General features: G+C 44.8%; 1 long non-coding RNA gene across 1 annotated transcript in view; it reads right to left on the reverse strand.

Moving 5' to 3' along the window:
* Positions 1–1,191: 1,191 nt before the first annotated feature.
* LOC147579447 (uncharacterized) overlaps positions 1,192–22,464 on the reverse strand; it is a 118,466-nt gene continuing 97,193 nt past the window's right edge. Inside the window, exon 6 of the long non-coding RNA XR_015253959.1 lies at positions 1,192–2,441. This is a non-coding gene — a long non-coding RNA (uncharacterized LOC147579447). The remainder of the gene's footprint in view (positions 2,442–22,464) is intronic.

Here is a 22,464-nt window from a genome sequence, read left to right on the forward strand (position 1 = left end):
TTTTTCCCCTTTGGCAACTTTGTAAGCTCTTTAAGGACACAAGGCCTGGCTGTAAGACATCTGTGTGCCCAGGGCAAGCACAGGGCTTCCCGCAGAGTGGACCGTCAATAAATATTTGTCTCGGGAGCAAATTCTTGAGGAAGGGAGAATTTACACAATGCACGCTATTTGGGGGTCCAAATTGCAAATACGACGGACTCTTGAACAACGCGGGATTGAACGGCCGAGGTCCACTTGTATGCAGATATTTTTCCCATAAGTACAGTACAGTACCATAAGTATATTTGCTCTTCCTTATGATTTTCCTAACAACACTTTCTTTCCTCTGGCTTCCTTTATTGTAAGAATTCAGGGTGGGGGGTGGGGTGCCTGGGTGGCTCAGTTGGTTAAACGTCCGACTTTGGCTCAGGTCATGATCTCACGGTTCACGTGGTTGAGCCCCGTGTCGGGCTCTGTGCTGACAGCTCGGAGCCTGGAGTCTGGCTTCAGATTCTGTGTGTCTCTCTCTCTCTGTCCCTCCTCTGGTCGCGCTCTCTCTCTCTCTCTCTCTGTCTCTCTCTCAAAAATAAATAAACATTAAAAAAAAAGAACACAGGATATAATACATGTAACATACAAAATATGTGTTAATCGACTGTGTATGTTACATGTGGATTTTCAACCCCGCTAGAGGTTAGGACCCTAGCTCCCTGTATAACAACACAGGCTCAACTGTCCTGTTAAACGAAATGTGTACTTGCAAATTTTCCCTCAGCGAACACATACAGGGATATGGTGCAGCCAAGATGCACAACTCCTAAGGATCTCATTCTCCTAGATTATAAATTGTTTGGCCTTCATTAAAAAAGCAAACAAACAAAAACCCCAAAGATGTTACTGGGATTAAATGGGAGAAGATGCGGGGCACCTGGGTGGCTCAGTCGGTGAAGCGTCCGACTTCAGCTCAGGTCATGATCTCACGGTTCGTGGGTTTGAGTCCCGCATCGGGCTCTGTGCTGACAGCTTGGAGCCTGGAGCCTGCTTCAGATCCTGTGTCTCCCTCTCTCTCTGCCCCTCCCCCACTCACACTCTGTCTCTCTCTCTCTCCTTCAAAAATAAATAAACATTTAAAAAATAAATAAAAATAAAAATATGCAAGGATTTAAAAATAAATAAATAAAAATAAATAAATAAATAAATAAATGGGAGAAGATGCAAATGTTCCTATCTTTCCATAGAGAAGTCACTGCCACGCTAACATCCATACGCTCAAATGGCTGAATCCACGTTCTCATGTAATGAAATGTCAAAGCAAATGTACGTTTGAAAAGGAAAGGCCCATGGCTTAATTGGTAGAAAAGATGAGCCCTGAAAATCCAGAAATCATTGATCTTTGAGGACAGTATCTTCACGGGGTAGCCATTGCCGATGTCTGAAAATGCACACAGGCAGGAAACGCTTAAGTGACCAAGATCTTTATGCCATTTACCCTGGAGACATGATTTAAGCCAACCCCTTTTAATGTCAGAACATAAAGAGGTAAGGGAATCACTACCAGAAAGAATCAATGCAGGACAGTGTCTCCACGTAAGTACAAACAGGAGACACATGTTTGGGAAGAAAGAATCGCAAACTGCAGGGAGATTCGCTCAGCAGATCGCATAGACGGATTGAAACAGAACACGACAGATTCACTTCAGGGAGGATCAGCAGCATGGACAAGCTCACACGGATAAATATTCACATCTTACGCAAATGAAATAAACATCCCAGGGCTTGAGCATGCTTCTTAAAAACATCATGGATACAGACACCTCATCCAAACAAAGAAAACTGGAAGAAATTATAACACGGGGGGGAAAGATGAAGTCATGTTAGTTTCTTTCAACTTTCAAAACCTAAGATTCTAAGGGCGCCTGAGTGGCTCAGTTGGTTGAGCGTCTGACTTTGGCTTAGGTCATGACCTCGCAGTTTGCAAGTTCGAGCCCCTGCGGCGGGCTCTGTGCTGACAGCTCTCGGAGCCTGAAGCCAGCATCGGATTCTGTGCCTCCCTCTCTCACTCTGCCCCTCCTCTGCTCGCTTTCTGTCTCTCTCTCTCTCTCTCTCTCTCTCTCTCTCTCAAAAATTAAATGCACATTGAAAAAAATTTTTGTAAAGCCTAAGATTCTAAATATAGTGCTGCTTTTGTCATGTGATCAGGTCCGAATGGTCTCGTTCCTATCGACATTTCTTACTCTGAGTGTCCGCATAAGAGATTTGTGGAAATATAAATTCGCTGACAAACATATTTCCGTTTCCTAAAAGTACGTTTACTTCACCTCCCTTTGAACTTGTAAGTTGTACATATTCCGTGTGGAGTGTTTGGTAAAGGCTGGCTCACCATAGCATCCCGGCTTTAGCAACTTGAGAGAATTCTTCCCCTGCTGCTTCATAGAGTGCTTTCCAGACACTCGTTCAAGTTCCTAAAGAGAAAGAGGAAAAGGTCTGGAAGTTACTATAAAACTCTTCAAAGAGATTACTCTATCTGTCTGGTAAAACGATACCATTTCATTCAACTAGTATATCGTTTATGTTCTCTTCTCATTTAATGTCAACGATACTTGCTTCTCTATGACAGGTTAATTTTTTTTAATTTTTTGTTTAATGTTTATTTATTATTTCTGAGAGAGAGAGAGAGGGAGAGTGTGAGAGAGGGAGGGGAGGGGCAGAGAGAGGGAGCAACAGAACTTGAGGCAGGCTCCAGGCTCCGAGCTGTCACCACAGAGCCTGACGCGGGGCTCAAACTTCCGAACCGTGGGATCATGACCTGAGCAGAAGTCAGACGCTCACCCTACTGAGCCACCCGGGTGCCCCTGGGACAAGCTAATTCTTAGAGATAGGATCTCTGCTGTTCTCATTAGCAACTAAATCCGTCAGCACATCACACACATGGGAATATTTGTGTCCCTCCCCGCCCCCCCCCGAAATTCATATGTTGAAACCCTGACCCTCAACGTTGATGGTACCAGGAGGTGAGGCCTTGGGGAGGTGCTTACAGCATGAGGGTAGAACCATCACGAATTGGATTAGTGCCTTATAAAAGAGACTCTCCAGAGAGCTGAGAGTCCCTTCCCCTGTGTGAGGACACAGCGAGAAGGCACTGGCTAGGAACTGGGAAGAGGGCCCTCACTCTACCAGGCTGGCACCCTGATCTTGGACTTCCAGCTTCCAGAGCTGTGAGACATCGATTTCCATTGTTTATAAACTACTCAGTCTGTGGTATTTTCTTTTCATTTTTCGGGTTTTTTTTTTTTTTTAACATTTTATTTTATGTTTTGAGAGACGGAAAGAGACAGAGTGTGAGCAGGAAAGGGGCAGAGAAAGCGGGAGACACAGAATCCGAAGCAGGCGCCAGGCTCCCAGCTGTCGGCACAGAGCCCAATGCAGGGCTCGAACTCTAAAACTGCAAGATCATGACCTGATCCAAAGTCGGACGCGCAACTAACTGAGCCACCCAGGCGCCCCTGTGGTATTTTCTTATAGCAGCCCAAACAGACTAAGAGAGTGAGTGCTCACCAACATTGTTTTATTCTATTTGATGACTGAGGTCATTCCCATTTCACAAATGAATGGGGGGGACGAGATTAAGAATGTGCATGCACAGGACAGAGAGGAGGGCGGACGAGGGAAACATTTTTCTGAATTAACCCAAAGCATAAGAAAGAAGGAAGGTTAAAGGAGATGTGTACCCAGAGATAAGAAAGGCTGAAAAAGGCAGAATTGGCCAAAAGCTGCAAGGGACAAAGACAGGAACATTGGAGCCCTCCCAGACCCGCACCTGTCCATCCCCTGTCGAAACTCCCCAGTGCTTCTCCATTGCTTAACCTCTTAGTAGAACAGAAGCCCCTCTTCATGACCTGGCCCGGCCTCTAGGGTCTCCCGTGCCCACAATCGCAATGCCCTCCTATACTGTGTGGAAATGCTCTCATGGGCTCTCTCTTTTGTCCTTCTGCCTGGAAAGTCCCCTCACCAGGTTCCCCGCCCCCCCCCCCCCTTTGCCACTTGGCAAGCTCGTATATTTCTTCCATCTCTCCGCTCATACGTGGATGCTCCATGAACTCTCACGGATCCCCGGGGCAACCTCAGGGTCTCTTTCTGAGGTCTGATTCAAGTTTTGTAGGGTGTGGAGTTGATACAGTATGGGAGGAAAGAATACAAATTGAAAGAGAGAATTAGGTGTGTGCGTAAGTTCATTTAGAATGAGAAGAACGTTCGCAGCAAAGTATAGATCTACAACACCTGACAAATACCACAAATATTACAATTCTTACAAATACTACAGAGTTTGTAGCCTCCGTGATAGTTTTCTTCCCTCTACTATTTACCTGCATACTCTTCATCACTTCTTCATGAGGCGTTTTTAGATCTTCCGTTTCTTATACAGAGAAAAGAAGAATCCATTCTCTTGCTCTAACACAGTTGATGGGAACTTGGTGTATATTACAGGTTGTTTGAAAACATTTCTTTCAGCTTCACAGCTCAATATTAGAAACGTCGTATACAATTTTAAGATGGCTGTCAAATCTTGGGAGACCTCCGTCAAGTGTTTCCATAACGAAACTCTCCCCTTACAACGTCCCAGACGTGTCTGATGACCCGAAGAACATCCCACAGACCAGTTGCTGGCTCCATACGTTTAAATCACATTTCTCCATTCCACCCATAGCCCTGGTGCCAGGAGTGAGGAGACATGTTTAAATTGTGATATAACCTCTGATCGTGAAGCCTGATGACACAGCGTGTTGAGTCACAACAGTGAATGACAAAAGTATTTCTGGAAGCCATTTCTGCATGAGGAGGGCTAACAGCAACTTAACTATAAGCCACCTAAAAATCCCTCACTAGACCCAAGCAAAATACATCCCAAACTCAATCTTCCTTTTATAAAAGTTATAAAAGTTCCCTTGGCTGCTTCCATGCCACCTAATACAAAGAAGAATATGATAAGGAGAATATCAGTGTAGAAGAAATGAAGATAAGTATGCTTCTGGTCCTGTCGCTGGCATCGTGTGGTGCGGTCATTTTATGATTATAATCAGCTACTTGTCCATCTGCTTCCTCACTGAGTTGTGGCTCCCACGGGAATCGTATCTGTTCCCATTGGTATCTCTAGTGTCTGCAACACCTGGGGCATCATAATTAATAAGTTGTTGAAGAAACAAGTGAATGAATGAACGAATGAATGAACGAACGAATGAATGAATGAACGAACAAACGAATGGGTACATTTCCTACTGAAGGATAAGGAGTTGGTAAAGGTGTGGGATCAGAGAAGCTCCCTGATGGCCACCAGGGGGTGCTGTTGGGTGCTGTTGGATGGTAAGTAGGTTGGGTGGGGTACGGAGGTGGGTAGGGAGACTATGTGATTAGCAGGTTTTTTTTTTTTTTTAAGATACCTGAAATCAGGTTTTTGTAGCTCAGAAGATACAAGAAAGGCAAGATGGGCCTTGTACAATCAAGCACAGTGAGTCAAGAAATAGCAGTTGAAAAAGAAAAGCCATCCCTGCTTTGGAGAATCACCGAATTGGCAAACCACCTCCATTTCCAACTTTTCTATGACCTGAGCCTTTGATGACAGCTAACATTGGGAGTATTCTGGAAACTCCACGCCCAGGTCTGCTCCTTATATTTATAGAGCTTTTAGCACAAAGGCATTTTCATCAAAGCACTTTAAGAGCTGGGCACACCCTGTCACACACATGAGCTCCATGAAAGGAATCGTAGCTTCACAGCAGCCCCAAGGCCTGAGCTGGCAAGCAGGAATGCTTTGGAATACACTCCCTGGCCACAGGCGAGCAGCCCAGTTTGAAACCGGTGGGGAGAACGACGTCAGGTGGGGCCAAACAAATCCCTGCTGAGGGGCCCTGACCTGCATTTCTGGAAGGAAACCCAGACCTGATGCCCACGGACCGCGTGCACCAGGCACTTCAGCAGGTTCTTCAGACACTTCGTCTCATTTCATTCCAACAGTATCCACGTGGTGCAAATGGAGAAACTGAGGTCAAGAGAAGCAAAATAACTGGCCTGCAGGCAATAACCAGAAAGATCCAAAGCCCCGATTCCAACTTAAACCCATCTATCTCAACAGCCATGTACGTTTTATTGAGGTTGTCCTAAGACATGATCTAAATGTATGAGTAGAGATGAAAAATTTAAGGTCAAATAGGCCCACCATGCTTCTGGGGCAACTTGGGTTTACTTGATTTTGAGAACACTATGACAGCCTCAGCCTATAATTCGAAGAGGCCCAGAAGAAGAGGACCCTTAAAACCCATGTGTTACTTACTACTTCTGAAGTCCCCATGAGTCCTGTCATGGCACCCATGGCAAGAAGGGCTACGATTGCCTTGCTGCCATTTGCCCTGACCTGAGACCCCCATGGAGAAGCCAAGGCAAGTCACTTCCAATAGGCCAGCCCAAGAGTATAGTACTTATACCCTATTTACAAATGTCTGGAACACAGAAAGCCTTATATGGATCTGGTGACTGGGAAAGTCATTATACCTCCTTTCATGGTCTCTTTATCTGGACAGCAGAACTTCCATCATGCCCCGATGGGCATTCTCCAATATCATTTAGAGTCCCCAAGAAAATTCAATTTTTCATGGGGACCTCAGACATTTTTCTCTAATAAAGTCTGTTGAAACCTCCTCCTCTTGGAAAGAGTACAGATTTAAGTTCCAGTTCTGCCTACTAGCTGTGTGAGCTGAGCAAGTTTCTTAAGTTCCTCATCTGTAAGGTGGAGGGACGCATTATTACCATATTAAAGTCGGACACTTAATCGACTGAGCCCCCCAGGTGCCCCAGGGAAGTGATGACTTTAAATGTTCGTTACCTTGGTTTCTGTAATTTAATGATAAGTTTATATTATTTCATTCTTCCAGCTTTATTGACATAGAATAATGTGTAAGTTTAAGATGTGTGACATGTTGATTTGACTCACATGTACATGGCAGAATGTTTACTGCAGTAAGCTTCATGAACACGTCCACCATCTCTCACGGTTACCATTTTGTTGTTGTTTGGGTGGGAATATTTAAGATTGGTTCCCTTAGCAATTCTGAGTATGCAGTACAAGATCGTTTATTATAGTCACCATGCTAGGTGCAACCGATTCTCAGAACTTACTCCTCTTATGACTGGAATTTTGTACACTTTGACCAACATCCTATCTTCCCCATACCCCAGCCTCTGCAACCACCATTCTACTCTGCTTCTATGAGTTCGATGTTTTTAGATTCTGCATATAAATGAGATCATGCAGTACTTGTCTTTCTCTATCTGACTTAGCATAACGCCATCAAGGTCCATCCATGCGGTCACCAAAGGCAGAATTTCCTTGTTTTTCATAGCTGAATAATATTCCACCATATATACAGACATTATTTAATTTTTAACCACGGCTATATTTAACAACCACCTTGCAAAGTTCCTGGGACTTTAAGAATCAGCTCTTGTCATTTCAAAATTTGGCTCTGGCTTGCCACTGAGGCCACTGCAATAACCCAGGGGAGATACTCACAGCTTTGGCCAGGATGTTGGTGGGGAGTGGGAGGGGTCCACAGGGATCGGATTTGGGAAATATTGCGAAGGTGGAGCTGAGGAGATTTGCTGAGAGACAGCATATGGGATGGGAAGGAAAGGGAGAAACCAAAGACGATTCGCGGGGTTTTACTTATCTTTCTTCCTGTCTCCCCACACAGCCGAGGGCGGTGAACCATCAGATTTCTCCAGTCTTTCATCTATGCTGTAGCCTCGTCCTTTCTAACTTCAGCTCCAGCTCTATACTCTGGGAGAATTCCTTTTGTGTGTGTGTGTGAGAGAGAGAATGAGGGAAAGGGAGAGGGAAAATGAGAATCTCAAGCAGACCCCACACCCAGCTCAGAGTCCACCACGGGGCTCAATCCCACGAACGTAAGATCCTGACTTGAGCCAAAATCAAGAATCAGAGCTTAACCCACTGAGCCACCCAGGGGCCTCTCTGGGAGAATTCCGAGACCTAAGGTGTTCAGTCGTTCTCTTTCATATAAAGGAGAGAATTTGACAAAATTCTTGCTTTCCACCAAGCCAGACTTCTAAAGCCATTATTTTCTTTGTGCGAAGTAGTATCTCTGTTTTACTTACATATACAGAGAGAGGAAGAGAGAGAGGGAGAAAGAGAGAGAGAGAGAGGTGAGGGGAGAAAGAGGGAGAAAAAAGGAGCAGGGGCAGGGGAAGGGAAAGGGACGAGAGGAGGGGGAGGTGGCCTGAGAGGACAGTGGGAGTGAATGTATTCCAAGCCCTGAGTGGACCTTTCAATGTGTGCTCTATATTCTCACACATAACTTAAATCTTTTACAACAAAAATATGCTAATATTTCAATAATAAAATCTAAAAAGGGGGGGGAGGGCGGAAAGCCATCAATTAAAAATATATTGACTAAATTCAGCTCAAAAAGAGACAGAGAAAGCTGTCTGGAGAGCAGGAGACCTGGCATGGACAAGGGACAACGTGGTCTCTCACTTCGGGACACGGAGAAGAGACACCTCCCTTCCACTCCAGAAATCTGTCAGGCTGCATGCACCCGGAGACATCTTTAGCCCTCTGTGGCTCAGAGGAGGAACCGCTCACAGGTAAAGGGGAAATAAAAATAACACTCCATGCCTCACGTCACCATATTGTGACCGGGATCAGACGAGAGGACACAAATCGAAAATGTGGAAGTCTTTTGAGAAGGACTGTATACCTGTCACCATCACTCTTTCTTTTCTTTTCTTTTTTCTTTTCTTTTCTTTTCTTTTCTTTTCTTTTCTTTTCTTTTCCTTTTCCTTTCCTTTCCTTTCCTTTCTTTTCTTTTTGTTTTAAGGACAATATCAATAATCCTCTTCCACATAAAAGGGGTAGGATGCGAGGTATCCTAGGACTGGCCTGAACGGTTAAAGGCATTCGCAGTCTTCACGGAAGTCGGTACCAATGTGATCCTTCGTCTTCCTGACTCAGCTGCCCTTTTGGTACCGGACAGCCCACGCTGAAAATAACAAGGGGGCGTGTCCATGGTGGACTGGGGAAAAGGAGCTGAGCTAACAGCCTGAGTCTGTACGACATGGACCTGTGTCCTCTTTCTTTGTAAAGCCTCCTCTTTGGAACTCACTGCTCAGGGAGATGGAAGGCAGGGTGGAGGCAGGCCTGCGGACGGGGTCCTGGCCCTGGCCCTCCGGGCAGAGCACTTCGGAGATCGGGGGATGTGGGATGCTTCTCTGGGAGTGTCCTTCAGGCTGGGCGCTCAGACGCTGCCCAGCTGAGCAGCCACCAGCCCTCAGACGAGACATCTCGTATTGACCAACCTCGAGGGCTCCTGAGTTGATCAATAAGAGTGCTCCTTCTCTGCCTCTGGCTAAAAGCTAAAGAGACGAGCTGGTGCATATGTGATCACTAGAATTTAATTATATATCACATTGATTTTTAATTAGGACTCTGGTGAGGGCCTCCTCTATTAAAAAAATGTTCCAACTGGTAAATGGGTTTTACCTATGCCATTGGATAATTTGAAATGCAATGTTCCTTCTGACCTTTAGCCCTTTTGTCAAGGAGGAAACCTGCTAGGCAGCCCTCACCACAAGGGCGGAGACTCTGAAAGCAGCTCGCATTTCTCCAAAATTTGTATTCAAGTTCTGTAGCTCACCATGTAAGACAGGACACCGGGAGAGACAGGGGTGAGGGGCTTCTGTGTTGTTATTTATAATTAATCCCAATTAACACTGGAAAAGGTCCCACTGGCTCTGATCTCTGGTCTAATCTCTTTGAGAGGTTGGTCCAAAGACACAGTCTGGCTCTCAAATCGGATTGGCACCAAAGCTTGCCTCATCTGACCCTTTTCTTCAAGAGGAGCTAGGATGCTTTGAAGCTCCCAGCGACCCTTGGCTCAGCTTCTCAAGGCTACAAGACAAGCGCTTTGCAAGCTGGAAACAAGCTATGGACTCAGGGCCAAAACTTAGCCCTTGGAAAGACCCCAATTGCTGCTTATACTGGCACGGAGAGCCTCGCCCTCCAGAACCCCTCGACTCCTCATCAAGATCCCCCTGGAGCCTGACGCAGACCCACAAGCCACCAGTCACTCATGGCAACCAGGGAGGGCAAGAAGGCTCAGATGCCAGCACCAGGCAGAAGTGTGGACCGAGGTGCACCCAGCCACACACGGTTTGTTCTGAGCCCCACAGCCGGGAGTCTGACAGATTATTATAATCACAATAACAATAGCTCTACCTACCCCCTGGACACTGCAGCACTCTTGACATGGCTGGTCCCATTCATCCATAGGTCAGAGCTGTTGGAGGTACCTTTATTTTGCAGCCAAGAAAACCACAGCCTGGGGGGCGTAAGTGACATACCCAAGGTCACGCAGGACTTGAGCTGCTAGGCCCACAGCTCTTATCCCCTCCGACACAGTTTGTTGCCTTGGCGGGGTGTGTGGGGCCAGGAACCGCCCGTCACCTCCCACACATCTGCCCAGAGGAGTCACAGGTGTACTGCCAGTCATGGTAAAGATAGAACGGCCATCCCACGAGCCAAACGTAGTCTCACGGCCCGCCTTTCCTCCCCGTGACTCTCCCAGCATTGACTTGCACACAATTGTCGTGCCACCAAGCATCCTCTCTTGCCAACCCTCTGCCCAGAATCTCCTCCTTTCCCTTCTCCACTCATGCATTCAATCGAACACGTGTTTATTGAGCTTCTATTACATGCCCCGCACCATGCCACAAGCTGGGGCTCTCTGAGGGGACAAAGAAGACAGACCCTCATCCTCAGCCTGATTAGGGAGACAGCCAGGCAAACAGACTACTAGAGGCAACGTGAGAAGGGTTAAGACGGAGAAAACGAAGCCAGATCCTGAAGAATAAGAGAGGGATCTTCTGAATCAGCCTTGGCACAAATGCCATCCATCCCTCACGACCATCTCCCATTTGCCACTTTCTTTCCTCCCCCTCCCCTCCCAGTGTCAGGTCGGTGTCCTGCCTCATGCAAGGCTCTTAGCATCACAGGCAGGCTTAGCTGCAGACAATGGAGACACCCTACAATTCCACATCCTTCAAAGCACACAGGGTCCTGCCACATACCCAGGAGATTAAAGGGAGACTTGAGGTGAGTGTAGTGACCACACCTCCTCCAGCTCAAATCCTAGTCTTAGAAATCCTACTCTGGACCATTAATCCCCCAATCTGGCCTGAGAACCACAATTTCTCTAAAAATTTTTTTTTTTACTGTTTACTTATTTTGTGAGAGAGAGATCGAGAGGGAGTGGGCATGAGTGGGGGAGGGGCAGAGAGCGAGGGAGACACAGAATGCGAAGCGGGCTTCAGGCTCTGAGCTGTCAGCACAGGGCCGGACGCAGGGCTGGAACTCACGAACCACCCACAGTGAGATCATGACCTGAGCTGAAACCGGATGCTTAACCAACTGAGCCACCCAGGCGCCCCTTGAGAACCACAACTTCTAAAATGGGTTCCTCAGTATTTGGAACAAACTACTCTTCAGGGAGATGGCGAGCGAGTCCACTTCCCCAAAATCTGAGTGCCAGACAACAGGGGGTGTTGTGGTCGGCTGGGTAACGGCCGCCCAGAAAGCCCACATCCTGATCCCTGGACCATGTGCGTGTCGGCTTATCACTCTGCCGATGTGATGAAGATACGGATCCTAAAACAGAAGCGGTCTTCTGGATGATCTGGGGAGACCTCACTGTGAACACAAGTGTTAAAAAAGCAAGGCAGAGGGAGATTTCAGACAGAAGAGGAGAAGGTGATGTGACACAGAGGCAGAGAAGAGAGTGATGCGACCACAAGTCAAAGAATGTGGCCAGCAGCCACAAGAAGCTGGGAGTGACAAGGTACAGATTCACCCACAGGCCTTCAGGATGGAATATGGCCCACCAACACCTTGATTCGGGCTGATCTAAGATGATTTTGGACTTGTGGTTTCTGGAACTATGAGAGAATACAGTTGTGTTGTCCTTCCTTCCTTCCTTCCTTTCTTCCTTCCTTCCTTCCTTCCACCCTTCCTCCTTTCTCTTTCTTTCTCTTTCTTTCTTTCTTTCTTTCTTTCTTTCTTTCTTTCTTTCTCTTTCTTTCTTTCTTTCTTTCTTTCTTTCTTTCTTTCTTTCCTTGTAGAAGCAGGTGGAGGGTTGGAGAGATACCACAGTCATGTATATGGGAGGTGATAGGGGTGATGGTGGTGGAAGAGATGAGAATTTTTTTTTTTTAATGCTTATTTGTTTATTTGGAGACAGACAGAGAGAGAGAGAGAGAGAACTAGGTAGGGGTGGAGAGAGAGGGAAAAGAATCCGTAGCAGGCTCCACACTGTTAGCACAGAACCCAATCCGGGGCTCAAACCCACTAACCATGAGATCATGACCTGAGCTGAAACCAAGAGTCGGAGGCCTAACAGACTGACCCATCCGGGTGCCCCTACAGTTGTTTTAAGCCACCATGGGTGCTTGCGTGGTACAGCAGGCCTAGGACACGAACACAAAAGGCATGATGGCAGTGACACGAGCTCATGCCGGAGGACTCTCCGGCGGCAGCTTCCCCTTGTACCCTCTTGGGAGAAGCGAGTTCCTTCTTACACTGGAGATCTGGCCTCCAGCCTCCGCACGGAACAGTTCACAGCCCTTCACAAGGCTGTGGGTTGTGGCTCACGCTTTGCTTCCTTCCTTTCTTCCCCATATTTCCTGAGGTCTTTGAAATAGAGTTTCTGAATTCTTTCACTGTATTTAGAGATAGTTAACCTAGTCAGAAAAAAATAAGCATAAATCCCCTTCCCGGGACTAAAGGAAACCAAAGCTCACTGAAAGGGACCAGGCAACAGAATGTAGAAAAACATGACCTCCAGCTTTCAATGTCCCCTTTCAATGTCCCCTTTCTGCTTTCCATCCCTCCATTCCCCCTTCTCCTGGCTGGCATGTTGTCTGAGAAGGAGCTCTCCATTTCTGTGTTAGGCTTCTTTGTTGGTGGTTGTGTTTGTTGGCTTGTTGCTACAGGCTAATGAAGCAGAAGGAGACAGGAAAGAAGGCCATATTGATAAAAAGTTGGCAGGGCCTACACAATTGGTCGCAAAGATTAGAATAGAGTTGGAGGTAAGGATTTTTACACGCTTGAAACAAAGGTGATCTTAGCACAACTTCTCCTGAAGCCAGTTCCTTCATTCCTCAGGGGAGGTGATTTGGCGCTCAGGCCTGTGGTGCTAACGAAACATGGAAAACAAATGAGCCACAAATTGAAACAGGGCACGTTACTCCTATCTGGAACATGGTATTGCTGAAACAGAGTGCTTGGCCAGGTTCTTAATGAGACACAAAACCCTGAAGTGTTATAAAAATAAGGAATAAGAGGGCAGTGAATTTAGTTAATCCCATTGATTCCCTAATTCTCCGCCCTTATTCCCGAAGCAGACATTTCAAAAGGAGATGTAAGACTGGGAATGTTTCTCAAAACCCTCACTCAGGTGGGGCACTTGCGTGCTCGGTCTCCATTTCTACAACCCTACCGCTATAAAGTGTGGACGTAAGTGAATGTGGCTCTTGGGGAAGCTTTCCAGGCACATACTTAGTAAATGAAGGTATTATGCTGTGGGAGGTGGGGACCCAGAGGCCCTGGAGGAGGAGGGTGCTGGATACAACCCCAAGGCCACCACCATTCTTTAATGCCTGCCTCCTGTCGCGCGCCCCGGGTGAGGGGTTAGGGACGGGGAAGGGGGGGGGATATCCCTGGTTATTCAACCCCACCAGGGATTGGCAGCCTAGAGCCATCAGGTTGCAACCACCCAGTGTTTTCAAGAACATTCAAAATATACATCTAGGAAGTTCAAATCTGGTGTGACGATAAGCGAGGGAGATGCCATTTAGATGAAAAAAGGCCATAAAATTCACGTCAAGAGCTTTCGGCGTGCAATTTATTGTCAAGGCCGCATGAGGTAACTTCAGTAGCCTTCGGTAAGTTCCTTCTACAGGAAACGCTCACTTTCTGTGTCTACTTTTCACATGAAACACCTTTACGTGTAATCTGCTTTCAAACACTGCAAATCTGCTCTCAGATACTGTCCCCGTCCTGAGCGGGGCTCCCAGCTTTCCCTCTGGTTCTGGAGTGTTTGGAGCCTGATTTCCGTATCTGGCTCCTTCTCGGACTGCTGATACCCCTCTTAGAAGTTATTTCTTTTCTGAATACTTCAGCTTTCTTATGTAACTGCAAAGGAATTGAAACTTCTTGCTCCCAAGGTCAAAAAAGCTTGCAAGGATATATAAAGTCATGTACACAAAACGCTAAGTGGTCTTAAAAGATTGGTACTCCGTGTATCGGAAGGCATTTTTTCTCTCTGTCAAGGTTTACGACTGTTTAGCTTACTTCTATTTTAACTTATATCGTCAATGAAGACAAAAAGAAGAAAATGCCGACATCCCAGAAGAAATGGTGTATTTCTGGATGTTTACCCTGAATAGTCCCAGGCAAGAATCTGGAAAGAAAACAGCAATCGTGTAGACCTTCACAGATGTAGAAATTCGAGAGAACTCGTAAGACAACAGTAGCTATCGAAACCTGTTAAATCTTGGGGCTCCTGGGTGGCTCAGTCAGTTGAGCGACTGACTTGTGATTTCAACTCAGGTCATGATCTCATGGTTCATAAGACCAACCCCCGAGATGGGCTCTGCACTGACCGTGCAGAGCCTGCTTTGGGGACTCTCTCTCCCTCTCTCTCTCTCCCTGCCCTTCCACGCACTCTCTTTCAAAAGAAATAAATAAACTTTAAAAAAAAAAAACGCTGTCAAATCTTAGTGACTAATGGGACTTAGTGTTAAATGCCAGTGACTTATGATTTAGACAAACGTCAATGTCAGCAGAGACTCCTTTCTGGTCCAGGCCCGATTTGAATTCCGGAAAAAGGACTATTCTACTGCCCTTTTATTCTCTACCCTGAAGTATAGAAAGAATAAAGATTTAGATATCACTTACGTTGATGCTACTCTTGCTTGTGGATTTTCTTCTTCTCTCAAATGTCCAATCAGATCTCTGCCCACTCGTATCTTTTGTCAAGGAGACATTTAGAGAGTTATGCCTGCAACTAGCTCATTACCTCAGGGGGTAGGGAGTGTCACAGGCCATCCCCTGACCTCTCGGAGGACATATAAGATGAGCATGTTGCCAGTTATGAGCCCAATGCATCGTTCGAAGCAGGGTTCATAGACAACATGAAACAATAAGTAACTTTAATTTTGCAAAATTTTCCAAAAATGAGGACAAATCCGTCATTGTATGGTAAGTACTAAAGTTTTTGGGTCTATAAAGGGAATCTGGCCAAGTTTCTTTTTTTTTTTTTTTTTTTTCCAGAATAGCTACTTAAAACCGTAAGTTCCAGCTAAGCAACTTCTTGGGATCATTAGCACATTAATTAATAACCAGAAAGACATAGGAAGATGTATATATGATATTTGCTCTGAAGTGTAACACAATTCTCTGACTTCATAACCAAAACTTTTCAAACATGAGTACCGAAAGTAACAAAGAGAATCTGATCCCTTTCCCCACTTAGGAAAAGAAAGAAAGAAAGAAAGAAAGAAAGAAAGAAAGAAAGAAAGAAAGAAAGGCTTGCCTTTCCCTTTGTTTCACTATTGAGGCTACTGACTTCTAGCCTTGGCAACAATACAAAAATGATTTTGAAGCAATGATGAAGAAACGTTCGGTAAAGTTTCTCTTTAATGAAGGGACACGAATTTCACAATGAATGCAGTTTGTATGTTTATAAATGTGACCAGTTCTCAGATACAAACAAAGTCCACCATTATAATTGCCATCAGACTACTGAAGAATTTCAAATAACTGGAATGTTTGGCGAGGCCTTACTGTCATCAGAAAGAAGTAAATCATAAGAAAACAGTTTATTTTGAGATTTTTAAAGAAAACCTATAAAATATTGTGCCTGTTCATTTCATCTCTACCTCCTACATCTAGAAACATAACAGAATGAGAAGGAATCTTCTAGGCCTTGTGGCTGCTTGAGGCATAAACACAGATTCAGGTATGTTTACTCTGCTCATACTGACTTTTCCACTCTGGATTTTGGTGGGATTATTATGGTTCATGTAATTTTATTATTTTCAACAAATTGTTAAATGTGGTCTGTTTGTATACCTCTGTAAGATTTTTCATTTAAATAAATTGACAGCTTATAAAACAATCCTTTTGCTGGACCATGAAATACTAAGGTAGTTTGGAAAATATGGTCATTACAACAATACTTAGCACAATACAGGAAAGGATAAAATGTACTATAATCCAAAAAAGCTAATCAAGATTATGGATTGAGTATACACTAAATCCCCTCCCCTCCGTTCCAATATGTAGGAATGTCTCTTGTGCCAAATGCATAGACATATTAGAAAAATGTTAAATTATTCCAAAAGAAAAAAAAAAAAGTTGTACTGAAAAGCAAGAAAATCAAGAAATAACCATGGATGCCTAAGAAAAATTATGTTAATTTATGAACTAAACACAGGTAAAGTAAGAATTAGTGAATTTAAATTCAATGTCCCAGAACACAGAACAGAGAGATAAAAACATGGAAGTTATAAACAAATCATTTAGAAGCACCTGGGTGGCTCAGTCAGTTAAGCATCTGACTCTTGATTTCAGCTGAAGTCACATTCTCATGGTTCGTGGGATCGAGCCCCGAGTCAGGCTCTGTGTTGACGGCTCAGAGCTTGCTTGGGATCCTCTCTCTCTCTCTCTCCCCCTTTCTCTCTGCCCCTCCCCTACTTGTGCTCTCTGTCTCTTTCAAAATAAATAAACTTAAAAAAAAAAAAGCAAATCATTTAAAACGCAGAGAATAGAACAAGAATTTGATTAACAGATTTCCAAAAAGAAAGGAGAACACAGAAAGAATAAAGGAGAGAAAATACACAAATTGCTAAAACTGGGGAAATCTCTGGAAAAAGAGAAAGATACGAGTCAAAATAAAAATACCCAGTAGGGATTAATAAACTTTAAATATCTCTATATCTTTATCTATATGTCATATTAAAACTGCAGAAATTTTGAGGGGAAAGAAAAGGCAATAGAAGCTATAAGAGAAAAAATTAGATTGCCCACAAAAGAACTACCAATAACAGAGTTCTCATGAACAATTAAGGGGGGAAAAATGCCAGAAGAAAACTGAGTAATGTCTTAAAAGGACGGAGGCAAAATTGCCATGAACTTAGAATTCTATGCCTGTCCTAATTTTCCTTTAAGGATGAGGACAGAATAAACGCATCGTCAGAGACACTAGGACATAGACAACCTGAGTATATTTTCGGACGCTTCCTGGAAGAACCACTAAAGAGCAAAGAAGATGCCGCCACAGGAAAGAAAAGTAAACCCGTCCTGAAGGAAGACATTGCAAGGAACAGGCGTGGGAACAAAATATGAAGAACGTGGGGGAGAACCTAATGAAATATCTTTTAATAAATCAACACAAGAGAAGTAACAGGAAGAGAAAGGAAGGGAAAGGGGACGGAAGAGAAGAAAGGAAAGAAATGTCAGTGCCATGGAAACAAGCATGAACTAAGTAAAATGTGATCACATGGCATTGAGAGGAGAGTGTGTGAAAGTAGCTGGGAGAGTGTTGCCTCCACTGCCTTGTTAAGGATGAAAGAGATGCTGGTGAATCGTAGGCTTTGAAAGAAGAATATAAATAGGAGTAGGCATATTAAAATTGTATTGCAGCGGGGGCTCCTGGCTGTCTCAGTCAGTAGAGCATCTGACGCTTGAACTTAGGGTTGTGAGTTTGAGCCCCCAGTTGGGTGTGGAGCCTACTTAAAAAAATAAAATTGAATTAAGCCTTATGACCACTAAAAGAATAAGAATGCAATAAATAGACTCCATACTGGTAGAAGAAAATAAAACAAATGAATGGGTTACATGGACACCCACCACCTCGTGGTGATGGCGGTCTCTGGGAAGGGGACCAGGAATGGGCAGGGCCTGGGGTTGTTGGCTGAAGAGGATTTCAATCTCATCTCCAATGTTCTATTTCAAAAGAAAGAAAGAAAGAAAGAAAGAAAGAAAGAAAGAAAGAGAAAGAAAGAGAGAGAGAGAGAGAAAGAAAGAAAGAGAAAGAAAGAAAGAAAGAAAGAAAGAAAGAAAGAAAGAAAGAAAGAGAAAAACATTGCAAGTAAATAAGAAAATATTTGAGAAGTTAATCTTTCTAAATGGTAGAAATGTAGGTTTTTGTTCCATTACCCTTTATATTTTCCCAGAGTTTTTTAAAATTTTTTAACGCTTTTTTATTTATTTTTGAGAGACAGAGAGACAAAGAGACAGAGCACTAGTGGGGGAGGGGCAGAGAGAGAGGGAGACACAGAATCCGAAGCAGGCTCCAGGCTCTGAGCTGTCAGCACAGAGTCCGATGTGGGGCTTGAACCCATGAACCATGAGATCATGACCTAAGCCGAAGTTGGATGCTTAACTGACTGAGCCACCCAGGTGCCCCTATATTTTCCCCAATTTAAAATATCCCCCCCACACACACAAAAAAAAAAAAGAAAAAGAAAAAGAAAAGAAAAACTTTTGGCCTTATTTTGACTTATCATCCAAGGAGATGTAGAGTGATGCATTCCAAAGCGATTCAAGTTCGAGCCCCTGAAGTCTGACAGATCAATTCAGTCCACACCGAGAGCAGACGTGGGGCTGTAACACACACCCCATCTCTTATATGCAGGCGAGAAAAATTCTTAATGGAAGGTAACTCCAGTGAACTTAAGGGGTCATTGCCTTTTAAATACTGGTGGGTTATAGAGCCCCATTATCTCATGCTCTGTGTTGGTTTGAGTTACTCGTCTCTGGCTTCTGTGTGCAAGGAGTGGAACAAAGATGTCAACGTAGAAACTACCATAGCCAGGGGTCAGCAGGGGGTTACCCAATTAGAGAACCCTTAAGAAACCACAGAAAAGAAAATAACTTTTCTGTCATAATAAGGACCCTTCCTACGGGAGACAGAACAATCACTTCTGTGTGTTAGTTTTCTCTTACAGCCGGTTAATCATGAAGCACAATGAGAAACACAGTAAGATTGTCTTCTGTGAATGACGGGCATCGGCGGTAGGTTGCCCATGGGATTCCTCGCTCGCTAGAACAGCTGTTCGACGACACAACTCCCATGCCTGAGGAAAAAGTCACTCTAACAGGAAAGAAGACACAAAAAGCATATCAATGAATGGTCTATATTTGCATTTCCCTCGATGGACGTTTACATGAGAAACCTCAAATGAGCTTCATACTCTTAGATATCCTCTTAGAACGCAGCGAGATCGTGATTATTGGCCAAAGGAAGACCTATAAATATCCTACCCATTCTTCAATGGGAAATCCAAGCCTCACGTCTGTGAAGGCTTCCTCTTTGTTACGGACTGAGGAATGGCTCAGGGAGGAGCACTAAGTCAGGATGTCAATGGCATAATCCCTACCCAAGATGACCAAAGCCCAATTGAGGCAGTGGCAGGGGGGATAGAGAATAGGCTCTAAATCCGAGTGAGATTTTGGAGGTAGAAAGCATAGGAGTTGGTGACTGGTTAGCTATGCAGGAGCTGAGATCACAGAAACACTCTAGGATAATCGCAAACTTCCTTAAAATTCCATCAGTGTACATAGGAAGCAAGAAAGAAAAGAGGTAGGGGCGCCCGAGTGGCTCAGTCAGTTGAGCGTCCGACTTCAGCTCAGGTCGTGATCTCCCGGTTCGTGGGTTCGAGCCCCGCATCGGGCTCTGTGCTGACAGCTCAGAGCCTGGAGCCTGCTTCGGATTCTGTGTCTCCCTCTCTCTCTGCCTCTCTCTCTCTCAAAAATGAATAAATGTTAAAAAAGAGAGAGAGAAAGAAAGAAAGAAAGAAAGAAAGAAAGAAAGAAAGAAAGAAAGAAAGAAAGAAAAGAGGTACGTGGGGCATGGGCATGGCAGGAAAGATAACTGGGTGATATTCCAGACACGTTGGGGAACCTACGGGCCTCCGTGGGGTAAAGTCTAGTGAGGAAGTGGAACCATGCCACCAGAAGTGAGGGTAAATCAGGAGACAGTGATTTAGATTCACCAGTACAAGCTGGCAGCTGATTCACGAGTGTGGGTGGGATTGGGCAAGGACAGTGTGATCGGGATAAAAGAGCTGAGAGTCCTCTGGTTCAAGGGCTTCAAAGCCATGTTTCTCATGCTATAGGGGAGGGAGGGGCAGTGAGAGGGGTAAGCAGGGGAGACTCGACTCTTCATTTTAAGTATGGTAGATCAGCCCTCTCTGGTTTACACATGAGGACTTCCACTTTAGACTTCATTTGAAAAGAGGATCCTATGGCTCAGAAAACTTTTCCAAAAACCACTGCTCCAGCCCATAAATTAACGGAGGTTTGTGAAATTGCTCTGGTGAAACAGGCTGGGGCATACCTGGCCCTCTGCAGTCTGAGCACTGCCCACAGAGTGGAGTCCCGGTGGTAGGAAACCCCCGGAGTCCAAGTAGGCAGGGAGGGGACGTGGTCACAGGCTGGCAAAGTCCCTGCTGGGATGGGAGGAAGATGAGGCTTAGAGGAAGTCAAAGTCCTGGCCAGGAAGGCTGCAAAGTGAGGTTGGACAGGCAGGACGAGAACAGAATCAAATGCAAGTAGCCAAGTCAATGCTGGGAAAGTCAGGATGGGTCCAGGTGAGGACACAGCAAAGTGTGAGGCTGAGTCGGTGAGTGGTTGGAACTTTGTCTTCAAATAAAGAACGTGTGACAGGGCAGCTGGAGCTGTTGGAGGAGGCAGGTACAGCACTTTTAAGCAACTGAGCTATGTTAACAGTCCTTGCTCCAGGTAGAACAGGTCATCAACTAGCTCGCATCATTTAAGGGACTCTGGGACAGTCCAAGAGACACAGCTTTTGCCCTCTGTCCCTAGCTGTGAAATTAAAGTGCAAATACCCGTGGGTGAGGGACTGCATTCTCTTACATTTAAAATTAAAGAGGCGCCTGGATGTCTCAGTCGGTTGAGCATCAGACTCTTGGTTTCGGCTCAGGCTATGATCTCACGGTTCATGGGATCGAGCCCCATGTTGGGCTCTATGCTGACAGCTCGGAAGTCTGCTTCAGATTCTGTGTTTCCCTCTCTCCTCCCCTCCCCCCCCCATACTCTCTCTCTGTCTCTCAAAAATGAATAAACATTTTTAAATTTCTTTTAAAAAGTGAAATTAAATTCAAATGACCGGCAATGAATCAGATGGGAAGCAGATGGGAAAACTAGAGAGGGTTCAAATCAAATCTTGTAATGAAACTGTAGAACTCATGGGATCACCCTTGACCTGAGAAAGTTCATGGGCACTATAAGTTCAAAGGAGAAGGGCAAGGGTTACTGAAAGTCAGTGGAGTAGGGATGTAGTTGGAAGGACAAATGGTTTCGGCCACAGTTTTGCACAGTTTTGAACCCTGCCAATACCACCGACCATTGCTGGGACAACAGATCTCTTCTAGAGTCTGGAGCAAAATCTCCTTCTTCTACAAACTTCCCTGACTTCTTCCCTTCCTTGTTGGAAATCTCTGGGGTTAGAAAAAATGCCTTTTAGTCTGTTTGGTGTCATTACCCCCCTGCATGCCTCTATCTGCCTCCACCTCTGCACTTTGCCATCCACCCGGGCCTCTCAGTAAAGCCCTGCACCACCACCCACACACCCCGAGGCAATAAGAACTCAGTTCTGTCTGGATTAGGCTTTGAACCCATCTTTTTAAATTCCCCTCTACTCAGGATGATTTATCATCCCTCCTCTTTGTCCTTTATGGGTCCCTTTTATTAAAATCCTTGGAAGCTAGGTCTTGTCATTTTTAAATCCTTTTTCCAGAAATATAGAAGGAGAAATAAACCTCAAATACAGTGCTCACCTCATCATAAAAATGACCAGACCATTCCACATTTCCAAGCTTCTGGAAAGAAATGCCGAGACCACCTTGGTCACAATCTCTTCCCTATGCTTATCAACGTTCATCCTACTCTGTCTCTCTTTCCCTTGTTTCTGTATTTTGATTTTCTGATATTGTCTGGACCCAATTCCTGTAGCCCCCAAACCATTACCTCTTTGTTTTGATATTTAAAGAGTTTGTCTCAATACTTTGTATTAAAGATGCAATATAAAAAGTAATTGCCTTGTATCATGGGAAGCCAACCATTTAAAGTGTTGTCAACCAGCGTTATTAAATGAATGTGATAATAAAGTTTAAGATGAGTCATGTAAAGCGAAATTACAAATGGGCTCAGATGAAAGAGTCAGCAAGAGCTCCAACCAAGCCTTGTAATGAGGGGATAGAACAGATGACGACATCCTAAAAACCCCATTTCTGTTTGGCTGGATACAGTTTGAAATAATGATAGGTCTATCGAAATGCGCTTAGAGTTCTCCTTTTATTTCAGCTCATGAGCCAAAGACCCTAACGTGCATCGATATT

The sequence above is a fragment of the Puma concolor genome, chromosome B4 (assembly GCF_028749965.1).
Source record: "Puma concolor isolate L17-30 chromosome B4, mPumCon1.1.hap2, whole genome shotgun sequence".
NCBI classification, from domain to species: Eukaryota; Metazoa; Chordata; class Mammalia; order Carnivora; family Felidae; genus Puma; species Puma concolor.